The 17,757-nt window shown below is 44.8% G+C and overlaps 1 protein-coding gene across 3 annotated transcripts in view; it reads left to right on the forward strand.

Annotated features, from left to right (window-relative positions):
* The window catches only part of RNF13 (ring finger protein 13), a 272,427-nt gene that overhangs the window by 28,595 nt on the left and 226,075 nt on the right, over window positions 1–17,757 (forward strand). The window contains exon 1 of one of the 3 annotated variants that reach the window (XM_085635096.1): window positions 2,763–2,953. The exons of the other annotated variants lie outside the window; for them this stretch is intronic. The gene's annotated coding sequence lies outside the window, so the exon portion shown is untranslated. Of the gene's footprint in view, window positions 1–2,762; window positions 2,954–17,757 lie in introns of those variants that run through there. 3 annotated transcript variants of the gene reach the window in all.

A 17,757-nucleotide genomic window follows, 5' to 3' on the forward strand; every position in this document is an offset into this window, starting at 1 on the left:
TATTGTACAAACAAAGGCAAGCATGTTCTTGAAAACCCATTTTTCCTAAAGGGAACAGAGGGTCACTAATCCATGTGGGTAGGGGCAGCGTCTTTATAGCCTCCAATCTTTCTTATGCAATGGACCTCCATTTCGGTGTGTCATGAAGCCTAAAACATGTCAATTTGTCTCTATTCATTAGTATCCCAACCTGCTGTAACACATGACACACTTCAGCCACGTCAGACAGGCATTGAGCTTCATTTTCACTGGCAATCAGGATGCCATCCACATACTATGACCCTTTTGTGGCCGGTGATAGTCTCAAGGATTTCTACTACTATCCTGTTGATGATGGTTGTTGACGTTCTCCGACACTGGGGTAGCATATTCCACATGTACAGATTAATGCAGAAGTAGAAGGTTTTAGACTCTGCTGCTTTCCATAAGTGGACCGCTTCAAAACTAATTCTTCACATGAAGTGAAGAGCATATTGTGGCCTTTGGGCTGATTTTTGCAAGGGACTTGAGAAATGTGGCCATTGTCTCTGCCTTAAAGGCAAGAACTTTATTTTTTCCCCCGATAGTGTACACATAAGTGGCAGTCTCGCGCTCCATTTGTGTTTGTCTATTTAGCTATTGCCAGCAATTGGCACAGAACCCCACTTGTGAGGTGCAATCACATTGTGCTGCAATAGTTCTTGAATTACTGCACTAATGCTGGGTATGCTGTCTCTGGATCGCTCCTTATCTTAGCCTCTGCCTCTAGTCTGACTGTTCCTATTCCCATTTGTTTATACCCCTAATGGGGCTGTATGTCATAATGATGCTTAGGAATTGCTGGTCTGTAGTGGTCGTAGGAGTGGGTTGGGTGGATGTCATTTGTACTTGAGGTTGTAGTGGCAATGTGAGTTGGTGTGGCTGTTTATCCTGTGGCTACTGCCGTAGGCTGATATTAGAGCTATCTTCAACAAGATTGCAATGCCTCATATCTTCTGCCCCTAGCAATGCTTGTTCTCCACCGTTGCAAATTCTGTATGAAAACTGTCCAGGTTCCGATGGGTGGTTCATGCAATAGGTCATATATACCTCTTAACATCTTGGTGTACATTGTTGGTTGTTCATGATCAGGTGTTAACATTGTCGTTGCTGCACAGAAATCTAGTAACAGTGTGAACCAACCCCTGTATGGTGGCCTTTATTTGTGCTTGAGCCTACTGATCTGCTTGTAAAGGAACTATTTTGATCAACACTCCAGGCCTGGGGAACTTTGCACTGTCTCAGTCTGCTAGTACTGAATCTGTCTGTGGTGGTAAGGAACATGAAATCCTCATAATCTTCAGGGTTAAAGATAGCCGCTGACACTTCTTCTAATCCTTGGACTTGCTGTTGTAATATTTTCAATTCTGCCTTGGGCTTCTTCTGCAGAGTTTGATACCTGGTACTGCATGTTGAAGGGGGCACACTATTTTGCATTTTTTCACCTAAGGAGGTCTAGGGCATTAGGTGTATGTAATGGCTGATATGAATGCTGTGTTTTTCAAAATGCATGTGCTCCCTGCAGATTTTTTTTCCAAATGTATCTGAAGTTTTCCCTAGGGAGAGGGGATCTAACTGTTTGCAACCATTTTGTTTAAGTTCCTTTTGCAGTTTTTCCTATGTTTTAAGCCTGCCATTTTGTGTTTCTTCTGTACCCTCCCCCACATGTTCTAGATTAAGCAGACCACACTCCAATAACGCTAAAAGCACTATGGTAATATTAACCGGGTAACACATGTTTTTATTTAAATGTTTTATACATCATGTCTGCTGGGGTGAGGATCGGAGATTTTATTTTTGTTGTAATTTTTAGACTGTCCTGTATACGCCACATTGGATGTGGTGATTTAGGGTTGTTGCAGTGTCTGGAGGTATTATATGGGTAATTTAGAGTGTGGTTAACAAGGCTTGTACTATTTGTGCGTGTTTATAGCTTTCATTAATAATGATGCTGCCTCCTCTCTGTTTAAGTTCTGGACATCTAATGCATTGTATATGTTGTGTGTCATGATGATGAGTCCATTATGTGTCTTTTGCGTTGACAGAAGTTGGTAAACCTTCTCCTCCATTCTTTATTCTTTTGTGTTTTTGTATTGGGAGCTATATATTGGGGTCTGGGGATGTGGAAGGATTGCAGCTGAACATATTTGCCTTAGACCAGGTAGCAAACCTGTGGTCTGATGTGAAATGGTACTCATTTAAAGGGTCTTTTAAGTGTATTTCAGGCATTCTTGGTGGATTCTAATGAGAGTTGCTTGTCAATGCTAATGTTTTTTCTGCGTATATTCTTAATTTATGTATGTGTGGTCTGCTCCATCCCTGGTCTGCGTGGCAAAAAGCATCTGTGGATGTGGCTGTTTTATGGCTGTATTTGGTAGAGGTTTCTCAAGGGATGTTGGAGTAAATGGATCTAAAGTTACAACAGTCTGTGATGCATATTAATATTCTGATGCATTTGGGCAAGAGACCTTCCCCAATCCAATCTATATTATATGGACTCGTCTTTGACTGTAAATCAATTTTAAATTCCTCCATTGCCTCTTGCATATGAGGCATCTCATTATCATGTGATAGAATAAATGTTTCTATATTGTGTGCATGACAAAGCAGCGGCATCTGCTTTTGTGCAGAAATCACTTTTACTGTTTAAATAGTTGGCTTGCTGTTAGTGTCAATTAATCTGTTTTCATCTCCTTTGACTGGGATAAAGTGCCTGATTGGATTTCTGTGTTTCTTTTTAAAAGTTCTGTGAGCCGTATGTATCAATTTCATGCCTGTTGTTCCTGGCATATCGAAAGCAGAGTACACATCCATCCATGCGACTGGATCACCCCTATGTGAAAATCTTTGCGCAATCACCTGCATGTATTCCTGATCTGAGAGCAAAGGGCCATTTGTGACACACAAGGCAGTTGAAGTCTTCTCTGTGCACTTGGTGAGTGGTACTTCAAGACATCAAAGCAATGCACAGCACTATACTGAGGTGTTTGCTTGGGATGCTCTCTTCGTAGAGTGTGGTCACTGGCGACAGATTAACACACTCCTTGCCACCATGTATCACTCCTGGTCAGTGGGCGAAGTGGGAGAAAAAAGTATGGGAACTGTGGGCGGAGAATCATGCGGGCGAGAATAAACAGAGGATTGGGTCAGTGGGTGGAGTCAGAGGTGTGGCCAGAAAGAGCAGATTATTCTATTTTTTCGTATTTGTTTGGCATTTCACTACCCAGTTACAGCTTATTATACTATTTAATTCAACCAATGGATACACGTTTGTTTAATGTTTAATATGAGTTATTGACATTAAAATACATTCACAAAGTGGGATTCGTTTCCAATCATATAATGTCCCAAATACACTTAAAAGTAGAATCACAAGCCATTTGTCTCCCAGCCATGCCGTTTCTGTCTTCAGCACTTATCCTCCCTTTTTCCACAAGAGCAGTTCAAACATGAATGGCAAAATATCGTAGTTTGCAAACATTTTCTATATAAATATGTCTCTGCAATATTTGCCACATAATACATCATCTGCTGCATAATTTGACGATTTTAACTAATTAATTGTTTGTAGCTCAAACGGTTCAAAAGTTACTAAAAATGTGACGTGTTTCTGTAGAGTGAACAGCCCTTTGCAAAGCTTGACTGATCATCTTTCTCACTGCTGCATTTGTAGGGTACACTGGTACTAAGGCAAAATCTTTGCACAGGCTGTTAGCATGTGAAAAAATTTCAAAATAATACATTATCAGAAAATATACCGCATTACGCTGCAGCCTTTTTTTGCTGCATAATTTAGTCAACACTGTGGCACAATTTTGTCCTCCATTGCTGCATAATTCCAGTGGCCCCAAAGCAGGCAGCACATGTTAAAAGTGCTTCTGCATGATGCAGAGAGAGTGTGAAGTTTTGTGAATTTAGTTTGGTGTGCGTGCAAATCCTGCATTGCCGACTACTGGTGAGTTGCAGCTACTACTGCTGAAACCGGGCCAATGGAGGTACCAATGGGTGCGTGCAGCAGATTGGCCTCAAAGGCAGGGCTGGCTTTAGCGCTGGTGGAGCCCTGTGCAACAATGTTTGTTGGTGCCCCCCAAGGACTCCCTCCGCCATGGATTACCTCCCAACCAATCTTCAACAGTGCCCTTCAATTCTCCATAACCACACTCTTTCGCTCAGATGCATTTAATTTGATTTGCAGCACCACTGAAACCATTTTAGGGTGTCAGAGCACTTTACTTCACACACATTACACAGAGACAATCAATCATGCGTGTGTTAATCACTGTATAGGAAATTTTACATAAGACAAAGGACTACAAGGTGTAGGAGACACATGACAACCATACTAGTAGGCAGTATAGTTTAATAGTGATTGGTCTGGAGAAATACAAACTCTAAATTTATAATGTAATACCATGGTTGGGGGTTCTCTTCAATATCCTGAATTGATTTCCTCCCCCAAAAAAACGTTTTGGAACATTAGGCTAATCAAAAAGTTGGGAAAACCCATAACACTATAATTTATACCTTGAAGTTGGCATGCAGCTCTTAGATGACAGTTAATAACACACTGTTCTATGTTAGGATTTTGAGTTATAAACTGCAAGTAACAAAAGGATCTCACTGACAAAAGCAGTAACCCACTGACCTATTTACATTATGTGCACTTGAGACCCTACGGTTATGTAGCGCGCTTTATAAATGTCAATGATTGATTGATTGATTGATCTGCATGGTACATGTTCTTTGCAGCAGGCACATTAACCCTCTGCGCTACCTTTCCACAAGCCAAAACTTCCACTTGACAAAACTCCATCTCTCTCTAGGAAGAACATTACTTACCAGAGTTATCATGATATTTTTATTGTTGCCGAAAATTGCTGGAGCCTAGGAAGGAGGCAGCAAATGCTTTTAGAAACATAATATACTTGCAAACATGACGCCCCAAACCGAAGTCAGCACCCAGTGCAATCACATCAGTCAATCTGCCCTAGATCCGCCCTGCTCAAGGGTCGCGTGACCTCAGTGACAGAGTCACTGTCTCTCTCGGGTGTCCTGTTTCCTTGGTCTGCCCGCAAGACTGCAGGTGAACTTCAGCATGGATTGTGGTGGACAGGCCTTCAAGGTTAACCCACATTTTCCACCACTAGGGTCCACCTGCTGGTGCTAAGACACCAGGGCTTCTATGGTTTTGCGGGGCCTCCTAAGGTCTAGCATGGAAATGTGTTGCCTCAGGAGAGTGGTCTGGTGGACCGGTCATGAAGCCTGAACCTGGTCCTCAGTTCCAAATTCGGTAGCTCTGACCATAATGCCACATCATCTCCCCCACTGATCACCATACTGCCCCACTGAGAGAAGCTCTCACTACCTTCAGCTATAACCCAATTGTGCCACGCTATAAACACCTGGAAGCAACTCAGTTCAAATTACGCACTAGACCAGAATAATGTGCTGCCTAAAAAAGTAATTACGTCTTGGAAAAAGCAAACACTCAAGGGAATGCAAGATTAAGTAAAGCATGTGAAATGTAAGCTGGAACAACATTGTTACATTAACGCTTTTACACTCATTATTCAGAAATCAATTAGTGTTTTTGCCTGAGAAAGCGAAGGACATAAAAAGGCACACAATTGATGGACGAAATGCAGAACAAATCAAAACATTCACCCCCAGCCAAGAAATCTGGGTTAAATCCATCATCTTTTGCTCACCATGCCACCCGTCCCTAGTTTAGACCTGGCCAAATGCAAATCAGGAACCACAGGTCTGTCAGAGCATTATCAGTGAGAACATTGTTCAAGATCGTACGGTCTTAGTTATTATATGCATCATAGCGGCCGAAGTTAAAAATCTGGGGGTTTGGCTGGATTCCAATCTTTCTTATACCAGCCATACAAAGAAGATAGCAGCTACCGGTTTTGGTATTCTGCGAGGGCTGAGGCCAGTCCTCAAATTCTTTGACCCCCCCACTCGGCAACTGGTGGTTCAGGCCTCTATTCTTTCCCGGCTGGATTACGGGAGTGCCTTGCTACTTGGAGTCAACCAGGCTGAGGCGACTAGGCTTCAGAGGGTGCAGAACGCTGCTGCACGGGCCATTGTTGGCCTTCCAAGTCGAGGCTCTGTCTCTGCTGTTCTGACCTCCCTGCACTGGCTTCCGGTCAGACAGAGAATCAAATTTAAGGCTCTGTCTGACATTCAAGATCCTGAAGCTTTCCTCTCCCCCTGCTTTGGCGGGCCTTATTTCTCCATACGTCCCCACGCGGTCTCTCAGGTCTGAATCTTACCATCTGGCGACCAAGCCTAGGTTCAGGCTGAGTAGGATGGGAGGTCGCTCTTTTCGTGTCCTGGCGGCTGATCTATGGAATTCCCTTCCTTTACACATTCGCGCCCTAAATAGCTTGACTCTTTTTAGACGCGCCATTAAAACACATCTGTTTGCCTCTGCTATTTGATCTTTCTCTTTCTTAGCCTTGACCTGTTGTGTTGTGTACCTGATCAGGCGCCAGGACGCCCCTTTGCTGGGGCAGCTGTGCGCCTAATAAAAGTTATTAACATAACATAACATAACATAACATAACATGGGCCAGACCTGTCTATGTTAGGATCAAGGACTAAGTTCCATTCCCGTCCCACTACTACCTTTGAACGGTTGAATTCCCCCAAGAGTTTGGAGAGGGAGCAAAAGATCTCCGCCATATCCTTGTTGGGTACATGGACCGTTCCGAGCATAATTGTGGCATCCATCGTTTTGACCTTTGTAAGCACATATCAGCCTTTTATGTCAACCCACGTTTTCTGAACTTTACGCTGTAGGATCTTTTTGAATGGTATTGCAACTCTGCATTTTTTTTATGCTTGGCTGGTTGGGGGATGTGTGTGACAGGCTGCCTTGGTTGCTGTCATGGCTGCTACTGATAACTCTGCCTACCATATCTCTCCTTAGCTTTTAACGATTCTGTTTTTGAAAGATGCGTTTCCTACAGTAGTTCAATATCTAAGGATTTGTTGCCAGGCATGAAAGTACCTTTTTCCGTTTGATGTACTGGTTCATGCCATTCACATTTAGTGCTAGTTTATGGAAATTCTTTGGACGAGAATGTGTCGCTATTGCCAGGTCTAGAAACTGCTGTTCCTTGGGAGAGACGGTGCTAGGTGTTACTAGTGTGGTGTGGAAGATGCTTAGTAGAAGGCAAGGGACTTCCACCCTTCAAGCGACCTTTGGTGATGTGACCTTAAAGCTGTGTGCCTTTGGCTGGAGATTCAGGGTATGGGCAGGCCCTTGTGGCGATGTTGAGTGTGTAGACTGAATGTGGGGATAATGTGCTGTTGTATTGGGGTTTTATTAATTTTTTTAGTAGAAAAGGGGAAACCCAGGGACCTGGGTTAGACAATAGCTAAACAATAAACTGGACCCTATGGGGGTAGTGTAGCTCTTGACTACCACGGCAATGTTTTTAATTTTGGGCAAAGTATAAAAACTTCTCCAATTAGTACATTTCAGTTATGCGTTTTAGTGCATTTATTTATAAATATCTAATTTATGAATATATTGAGCAATTCACGCAGTAGAATATAATACTTATACAAGGTGTTCTTAAAAAGTGACGGCGCAGTGAAAGTGATGAATGGTAATTGAAAAGTGCATTTGTGCTATGTACAACATGTATACATGTGGCTGATAGGGGCAATAGATTGTTTTGAAGTCCACACCCATGAAACGAGTGACATCCACCATCGAAAATCTTAAAACGCAATCCACATGTTATTTTTCGATGTATCGACCCCTCAGCATATAATAATGCCAGTGTATGGGATCCCAGGAGGCCAATTACGGGTAGCGTTTCATTAGTATTTGCACAAACTGAATAGAGAGTCCGTCTTTAAAAGAGGAATCTGACTTAACTCTGGTGCCTAACGCATCTGTGGCTCATGCTGGTTTGACATTTCGGTCCCGTTACCATCCCGTGCTGGTTTTCTGGAAACAATCTGATGCATGTTTAAATGCATCCTGATTGTAGGTGCATCAATGGTATACTGATAAATCCAGTTTTACCATTCTTGAATACCTTGGGTTTGTAAACTCAACTTTGAAGTTGTCCTTAGAATCAGTGTGACACTTCTACTTGTATGGGACTTTCAATGCCTTTCATTTTGGGCATGCCAATATCTACTTTGAAGTTGGTCCAGAACAATTTGTCTGGTATCTGATTGATTATGGGAATTTATACCCCAAACTTTTGATGTCTCCGTTTTAGATAATTCTCGTCCTAATGATATCACTCTAAATGCCTATGTTGAGGGGTCGAAACGTTGACAAATAACATGTGTACTGTGTTATTAAGATTTTTGATGGTGGATGTCAACACTCGCATCATGGGTGTGGACTTCAAAACAATCTATTGTCCCTATTAGCAACATGTATATAGGTTGTACATAGCACGAATGCACTTTTCAGTCACCATATATACTTTCACTGCGCTGTCAATTTTTAGGATCACCTTATGTAAGTATTATATTATACTGTGTGAATTTATCAACATATTCATAAATAAGGAATGTATAAAATCACTAAAATGCATAACTGAAACTTAATAATTTGAGATTTTTTTTTAACTTTCCCTAAAATAGCACTTTTGCCGTTGTAGTCAAGAGCAACACTACCCCCATAGGGACCAGTTTATTGTTTACTTGTATTGGGGTTGGCATTATACAATATAACCATAGTATTCAATGTGATTCGCAAATCACTGAACTTAAAAAAAACGCTATGTTTTTACTGCTTTTTAAACCTCACTTTAAACGGGCAATCGCTACTCCTTTCAGCCTGCTCTGCTAGCACCCATAAACAACAACCAGTTTAACACAACTTGGCTTCAGTACAAAAATGTAATTCAGTCATTACTACAACCCTGTTCAGTTCAATGCTGTACGTAATATTCAGAGGCCGCTTAAATCTCATCCCCTGTGCATCCTTATACAGTTCCTTTATACACAACACGATTGTCCAGAATTTACCAGATTCCCTGCCTTGGCTGGAGCAATCATCCTCTTCTAAACTCTCTAGTCATTAGCGGTTCTTCAAGCCTTTAAGGGGGAGGTGAGATATGCTTGTCTCGAGGGACCAGTTTTGAAAGTCCTGCACTTTCTTATCCTCTAACTGGTTAGTCACTGTTTCTTGCCATCTGTGTTCTGCAGGAGAATCTTCTCTGAGTGCCCACGAGTGTACCAGTAGCGCCATTCATGTAAATGTTTGTACCCTCCAGGATGTCAAAGACTTCCAGATCCTCCGGTTCCTCAAATTCACGAATTATTCATTAATCATGAGTAGATTTGTGGGTGGTTCCAGCCATTGCTAGGGAATACTCATAGCAGGGCACAGTGGCAGAAATCTTTTCCTATGAATCATTGCTTCCTGAGAGAATTCCTCTGCTGTATGAATCTTACTGTCTTTGTAGGCAAAGGGGCCTTTGTGCTACTTAGCTGTAGTATGAATCAATTGACAGGAAGTGACCTTGGGAGCGGATGCTGTGTGCTCTTTAGAACTCCAGTGAGGGAGTGAACACTTTGCCAATGAGGTCTGGTAGAAAAGACCTCTGCCTCTGCCCTCTCTCAAATTTCCATGAATTGGACATTGTTCCTTCTACTTCGGCGATTGACTTTCACTAGTATTTTCCACCCAATCCATAGCTCCCGACCAATGACTGGGCCTCCTTCGGGCCTAGGTACTGGATCCTTCTGAGCCGTCACTGTCTGTTTTGTTGAGGAGTATTTGAAAGGTGCCCAAGTCAGCCCATAGATCTTTTATTTAGCTGGTTGTTGTCCTAGTGTCCTCTCGGACTGAGCCTATGGTGACTTCAATCGAGGTGAGTTCCTGCATCAAAACTGCCATGTTTTTTTGTGGCCATTTTGTTTTGATGAGTATTCAGTCGTACCGCCACCACTTATGTGAAAAGTAATTGGTGTTGTGCCTTTCCTTAGGGCATAAGTGATACGTGTAAGGCTGCGAGTCAGACGGGAGGAAATGCCCTTGAAACGACTGACAGGCTCTCACTGAGAAGTTCTCTGTTTGTGTTTTAGGTTCTGTTTGGGTGCTCCCACAGGTCGCAACTACTCTTCCTGTGTCCCGGAGGGTATATTTATGATGACTTGTCTACGTTATGTTGTTTTAGCGGGAGAAACTCTGCCTCTTGGTGGTCTGACGGAAACAATGAGGAGGGGTGGAGTCCCCCGTTTGGGTGGTGGGAGGGCACCAGGGCGACTAATAGAGAACAAGGCCTTAGCCCTCGCTGATCAGGTTGCAGCCACTAGTAGTGCTTAAAAGGTCTGCATGGACTTCCTCACAGCCCACACTTGTCCTCTGTCTAACCATTCTGCATAGTTCTGTGGTCTCGCCCCGCTCCAACAGGCCACTGCAGTGAACGAGTAAGCTGTGGTTTAACAGTCATGTGGGGCGCACACAGTGCCAGTCAGGGGGAATGTGCCCCACCCACCTACAGGGATAGGCTCGCTCCCGTGGCCAGTGCTATAATCTTTTAGTGATGGGGTGTTAGGCCATCTAAGAGGCCGGCTTCAGACTGTGGCTGTCGACTCTCACTGGTCCTGTGTCCAGGAACTTTTACCCAGACTCATGGCCCAAGCGCACTCTGCTTCAAGCTGTCTTTTGTCATCTTTGCCTCTGAGGCCAAATCCAAGAGCCGGCTGATTTTGCCGTGCCGTTTGTGGTGCAGCTTCACACTGTAAGAAAGGTATTGCAAGTTTACAGAGCATGCCTCGTCCATGGGCATGGTTTCTGCGGAAACTGCGCTGCTACGCAGGGAAGAATGTGCCAGGTCAGGCCTCCATGCAGACTAGGGGTAATCTTGATCTCATACTCTAGGCAGTGGCAGGTGTCGCAATCCATGGTGTCTATGGTGGGGTTCACCGGTATGAGATCTTCTCGGCGACTTCATTCCGTCCACCGGCCCGGACTCCGGGTCTGTTGCCGCGCCTCCTACAATCTCTTCATTGTGCCCTCAGCTTGTTGCTTTCTTATTTGAAGGGGCCGGCTGTGGTCATTGGCACTCAAGCCTGCATGCTGTCCTAAGGCCGGTAATCGCCTCACTAAGCCTCACTAAGCTGATTCGTATTGCAAGTCTCGGTCCATGCCGGTGTCCATGGATTCGACCCATGGGTCTTTGGTCTCCCCAGGGACGGCGTTATCTGCTACAAGGTGCTGCAGTCCTGGCCTCTCTATCGGAAGTAAACCATCTTCTTTGTGGCCAACCTCCGCCGTGCCTACATTCAGTACTAATAATTTGGGTTGTCAGCTGCACATATTCAAAATTCGCTAATAGTCCACACCAATTGAACCAGATTTGAAGATTCCATAGGCAGGATGTCAGTCGATAGAATAGTAAAAATGTGTAAAACCACGCATGTTGCAGTTGCCATGTCTTTAAAAAATGTCTCAGGTGGAGAATTAGTGATGCAACTTCAATTCAAAATGAGTAAAATCGATTGATCAGTTGCGTTTTCCTTTTTGCCCATCCACATTTCCCCTCTAACAAAAGCTTGCAATTGATGCTGCTCGAATTGTTAATCCATTTGCTATGTGGACTTCAATCTGTGCTTATAAAATGCCTACTTGCAAGTGTCTTGCTTTCTGAAAAATCGTAAGAAAATATTTAAGAAAAATATTGAATCACCCAAATCCCTGGCAAGACTGTATACCGATTAACGGTTCAGTGGGCCCAGAGATGTCTAATGGCAGACAGTGTTTGAATTAAACCAAATAATCAGGCTCAGGTTAATGCCCTTTTACTACTTGTAAGCTGATCAAACCAGTCCTTCTGATTTTTTTTTCCATACACTACTTTGTCCTAAAATAAAACACAACATACATATATAGTGAAGTTATTTTATTTTTGAATAGTGTTGCCCCGATTTTGTGCCCATTTTATACATGCCAGGTTTCTTGGTACGTTTAGTACTTAAGAAATGTCTTCTGCAAGCATTTAAAGTCTGAAGCCAACATGTAGCTGAGTAATGCAAATCAACCGGTTTATGTTAGTAATGTCTTATGTAGTGTAAATATTTTGTGTTTACTTGTAAGCGTTTCCTCGTTCTTTGTTGCTCAGAATCCACATAAGTGCTTCTTCTTCTGGGTTTTTTATCAGGATAGTTGTTGTGACCGGCATAAAAAAATCCAGTGGCAGCAATTGACTAGGGACAGTGCTGCAGATGGTGAGAGGTTCCCATAAAGTTTACCAGTATAATGCAGCAGACCTAGGCCATTGGTTTTTATTACAGAATGAGAGCCTCTTCCTAGACGAGGAGGTGGCAGAGTTGGAAAAATTGGCTTGGGGTCCGTATTTTCTCATGTTCAAAGGGTTTCCTGAGCTTCCTGGTGGAAAAGGACAAAGGTCACCATCCATTTCAGTTCTCAGTCTTTACAGATTCATTGACTGGTTAGTGTAGTCGCATTTCAAGATGGAGAGTTTTTAACTCTTCCGGGATAGCTTCCTGCCACAGGACTCAAGTTAGATCTAAAGGACCCATTTTTGTCCCTCTTCAGCACTTCTTTTTATTTATGTGGCAAGGCAGGCATTAAAGTTTGTGGATCTTCTGTTCAACCTTTCATCTGCTCCATTGTGTTTCATCAGACGTATAAGGCTGGTCGTAGGATCTGCACGTATGTTGCCCCCACTTTTTTCTTATGTATACACTGGTTTCTGGCTATAGTCTGGCTAGGTCCCCTGCTAATCAGGGCCCCAGTCTCTCTGTTCTCTCTAAACAACTTGGTGTGCATATTAGATGCACTAGTGATTGGACACTTTGGTACTTTATGAGCCCCTAGTATATTGTACCTTAGGTACCTAGGGCATAGGCCCTTCACAGGCCTACCAGGGGCTGCAGCATGTATTATGCCACCCCTGGGAAGCATTCTTAATCTGACACCACAGGCCTGCTACTGCAGCCTGGGTGAGGTAGTGTTGGCACTCCTCACTGAGATATAGGTTTCTATATCTCACCATACATACACATATAAACCTATCAGCCACCCCTATGGCAGGCCCTATCAATCCTGAGGGCAGGGTGCTTGGTTTACAATGTGAGGGGGTGCCTCTGCATGAGCAGGGCCCCTCTGCAGCTACCAGAGTCTATTCTCTATGGCTGTTTGTGGATGCGGTTAAACCATATACTCTTAAGTGCATTACAATGCTAACTTTGGAATGACTGCATGAAAACATGTCGTGTTTGGTGTCAAACAACGTGGAATCATACCCCCACATCAGTCCATGATGTGGGAGAATGATCCCCCCTTCTAGACGACATATACCCACTGTAGTAAAACGACAGAAATCTGAAAGAGCCCTGGCATCACAAAATGGATGCCACCAGCAGACACTGGGCTGCCCTCCTGCTGCTGACTGAAACTCGCAGTGGAGGAGGCCCAACAATAGGCATCCTGTCACAGGGAGGTGTCACCACCTTCCAGACAGGATTTAGTGTATTGGAGCTGGGTGGGTGCACTTCTAGAGTGCTTTGAAGTCCTGCACTGGGGGAGCAGTAGGCTCCTCTGTGCATATGCCAGCTGAAACTGGTTCAGGGGCTACCTGTCCCTGCTCTGGCGCGAAACTGGACAAAGGGAAGTGGGTGTAACCACCCACTACCCTGACCCTCCCAGAGGAGTGGTCATAGAGCTAGTCCCTCCCCTATCTTCAGTATAAGATAGCAAACTTTGCCATTGCAAAACAGATAACCCTGGACGAGGCTCTACAGAGAAGAATCCTGGCCCTTCGACATTCCACTACCTTTGGAAGACAGAAGAATCTCCCTTGGAGTCAAGGAGTGACTCCCCTGCTTGGCAGGCACCAAAAACCTTAATCAACGGTCGCAAACGTTCCCGCTCCCGCCGTAGTTCGAAGTCCCTGCAGCCCCGGAAGTGGATTTCCTGACTTCTCAACGGCCATTGTGAGTCCCAAGCAGAGCTGAGGCGAGTGGACCCCACGAGTGACGAGGAACAGCAATACCCGGGTACCGTGCACTATTGTTGAGTGCAACCCCTTCACGACGTTCTACGAACTTGTGCATTGGATCATTTGTGGCCCAAGCCTCCAGCGCTTTTGCAGCGCAAATCAGAGGCCTACCCCGTCCCGAGTGACCGTGGGCTCCTGTGAAGCATTTCCTCAAGAGGCGTCTTCGCGATCCCTTGCCCGTTGGCTTGTGGGTCCCCCGAAAACTTTCTTATCGACTAAAAGGGCTCCCCTGGTTGCTCCAGGCCTGCCCTCACTCACCGTCGCTGGGTGAGTACCTCAGACCTTGCTGGTCTGCAATGCTGACCTTCTTCGATTTCCACGAGACTTGCAGTTGCCAAGGCTTGTTGGCTCCAATCCGGTTGCCGACACCGCAGTCAGCTGCAGACGTCGTGGGACACTCCGAATCCAGCTTCTGGTCATCGTCGATCTCTCCTGGACCTCGTGAGCGAAGAGTCAAAACACCATCGACGACCTGAAATCACCCGACATCTGTGGTCATCCATCTTCCTGGCCACCGGTCACTTGCAAGTGACTTTGAACACTGTCCCTTCAATTTTCAGGTCATCTGCATCTCGAATCCACCCTTGGATTCCACCGGAAACTTCTTCAGTCGACACAAGCAACAAGTCTTCTTTGGTCTCCATAGAAAACAGCGACGCGACCCGACACCAAAAGACACCTATGCACCCGGCTTCCCTGCGTGAGGTAACTTGTGCACTCCGGTGCCCTAGTGTGTGTTGGCCCTCGAATTACTTACCTTGTAAGTGGCTTGCTTGTAGACTTCCTCGAAGTACCCTAAAACTTTAAAAATCAAACTGCGACTTGCTCCATTACAATCCATAGGGAACCCGCGGCTGTGTTCACACACTGCATGCGTCTCCCGTGGGTCTGTTACTTACCTGATTTCACTGCAGCAGTGAAGCACCAGCGATTCTACAGGCCCTAGGCCGTGTCATTTTGCAAGTCGACTTTCTTAACCCATTTTTTTAGTATATGGTCTGGTACGCCCCTAGGGCCCCAGTCATATTTGTGCTTAACTTATTGTGAAACGTTGATATTTGAATGTGTTCCTGGCTTCTAATCTCATAAAGAGATTAGTAGAGTGTGTCTAGTAATAAATACATATATATTTAATATATATACCTGTGTGGTGTCCTTTCATTTGGTAATTCAAGAGATTAGAAGGTAAAACAAGCTGCTTTACATTCCTCTGAGACTTAGCCTGAAGGCTGCTCTCCACAGCTACTGCTAGGATAGCTTTCTTTAAAAGGTTGTCTTAAACCTATCTACCATAAGAGTCGAATTGGACTGGTGCAAGGTGGCCACTATAACTAGTGACCAGCATATGCCAGGCCAACTTCTCACATGGAGTTTCTAAGATCCAGAGGGAATTGCCATATAGTGCACCTGGACAACCTCCTCCTGATAGACCAGTATCAAAACTGCCTACAGAAACCTATCGAGATGACAGTACATCTTCTCCATAGGTTCATGGTCAACAAGAGCAAATTGGATTTTTGTCCCAGCACAGTCGATGACCTTCCTGGTGTTCTTAGTTGATTTGAAGCTGGCTATTCTTATCCTCCCCCAGAAAAGTAAAAGTTAGTCATCAAGTGCTAACCAAGTAAAGAATCTACTTCAGTGCAGTTTCTCGATACATATTTTTGCAGCCTCTTCATTACAGATTGCTCTAAAGACTTATGGCTGCCCATCTGAGGAAATTCCTTATATGTTTGAAGAAGAAAGATGTAGCACATAAGACCAAGTTGGAAATCCAGTGGTGGCTGAATCATCTGATTGCCTGAAATGGGTCATAGATTCGGAACCCTGTCTTCTCAGGTGGGTTGCCAGATTTAGGAGTATGTCAACAGGAGGTCAGATTAATGCAAGCTTCGCATCAGCTACCTGGATCTCCTGGTGCGCTTGTTCATGGTGAAATGCCTTACCAAGGACAGTGACCCTTCTGGGTACTTCTACAAATTTAATGTGCCTCTGTAAGATAGATTAACTACCCAGATCCAAGACCCTGGGAGATCTGGCCAAGGACTGTTGCCACATCTGACTGGACAGATTGATTTAATTTATAACAGAACTTGGTGGTGGGTTGCAATTCCAGATACCTTTTAAGAATTCAGTGCATGGAACCTCCACCTCAAAAGATGGAAGAATTCGGTTGTAAGCGGTAACTAACATTTATTCCCCCATTCATGATGATCATGAAGTTGACAAATCAAATGCTCAGTAAATCTGCAAATGTGCTCCCAGCGAGTCCGGCCACGCTGGGTGCCGCACCGACACTCACCAACCACGCACGCAACCTGGGAGTCATCCTAGACTCCTCGCTATCAATGACCCAGCAAGTCAACGCCGTTTCATCCTCCTGCTTCAACACCCTCCGCATGCTCCGCAAGATCTACAGATGGTTCCCCACCGGAACAAGCAAGCCGGTCACCCAGGCCCTTGTCAGCAGCAGACTGGACTACGGCAATGCCCTCTATGCGGGAACCACAGCCAAACTGCAGAAACGACTCCAACACATAGAAAACGCCTTGACACGCCTCATCCTCGACATCCCTCGCCACAGCCACATCACAGATCACCTGAGAGAGCTGCACTGGCTCCCCGTCAACAAGAGGATCACCTTCAAGCTCCTCACTCATGCCCACAAGGCACTCCACAACAACGGACCAGCATACCTCAACAAACGACTCGCCTTCTACACCCCGAACCACCTGCTTCGCTCCGCTGATCTCGCCCTCGCCACCGTCCCGCGCATCGGTAGAACGACCGCCGGCAGCAGATCATTCTCCCACCTTGCCGCCAAGACCTGGAACACCCTCCCCATCCACCTACGGCAGACCCAGGACCTACTGACCTTCAGGAGACTCCTCAAGACCTGGCTGTTCGAGCAGTAGCAGCGCCCCTCTCCAGCGCCTTGAGACCCTCACGGGTAAGTAGTGCGCTTTACAAATGTATTGATTGATTGATTGCTATGGGCACCTTTTTTGAAGGTATCTGAGTGGTGCCCAGTTCTTTTAGAACTCTAGTGGGATTCTTCAATCCTTTTTCCCTCAATGTTGAACTGTGTGGGGAGATCACACCTTCTGGTCCAGGAGGGGCCTTTGCACTTGATGGCATGGAGTCACTAGGAAATACCAGGACTTTCACTCTAAGCTGCAAGACTCCGCCAGAGTGCTTAGCCAGAAAGTACAGTTACGTGCTATACAACAACATGGAGACAGTGGATCTGTTGGTGTCTGGAACAGAGTTTAGATCCAGTGGGGGTGAACCCTGTCCATACCTTAAATCTTGAGCTGACGGAAAATGGCCTGGCTTATTGGATACATGCTGCTAAACCAGTTATTTTGGCTCGCTTCATTCCTGTTACTGAGGTTCCAGTGTGGGAAGCTTTTCTAGTATGCAGGTTATCAAGGGGTATCCGATTAATATCTCCCCCAGTGAAAAATAACTCCTTTTTTATGAGATGTGAATGTAGAATTTTTCATTTTGTTTAATGACTAATGCTTCATAGGATGTGAAGTGCCTGAAGGAGTATGAGGCAAATGACAAGTGAATTAAAACCAGCCGAAGTGCAGCAGCTCCCGATATCTATTCAGAAACCTTAAGTTTGAGTGTCTTTGCCCATCCTTCTAGATGGTGAAGATGGGTTATGGCTGTAGAGGGTCGCAAGTGTAGTGAGTATAACATAGTGTGCTATTCAGGT

The sequence above is a fragment of the Triturus cristatus genome, chromosome 11, assembly GCF_964204655.1.
Source record: "Triturus cristatus chromosome 11, aTriCri1.1, whole genome shotgun sequence".
Taxonomy (NCBI): Eukaryota; Metazoa; Chordata; class Amphibia; order Caudata; family Salamandridae; genus Triturus; species Triturus cristatus.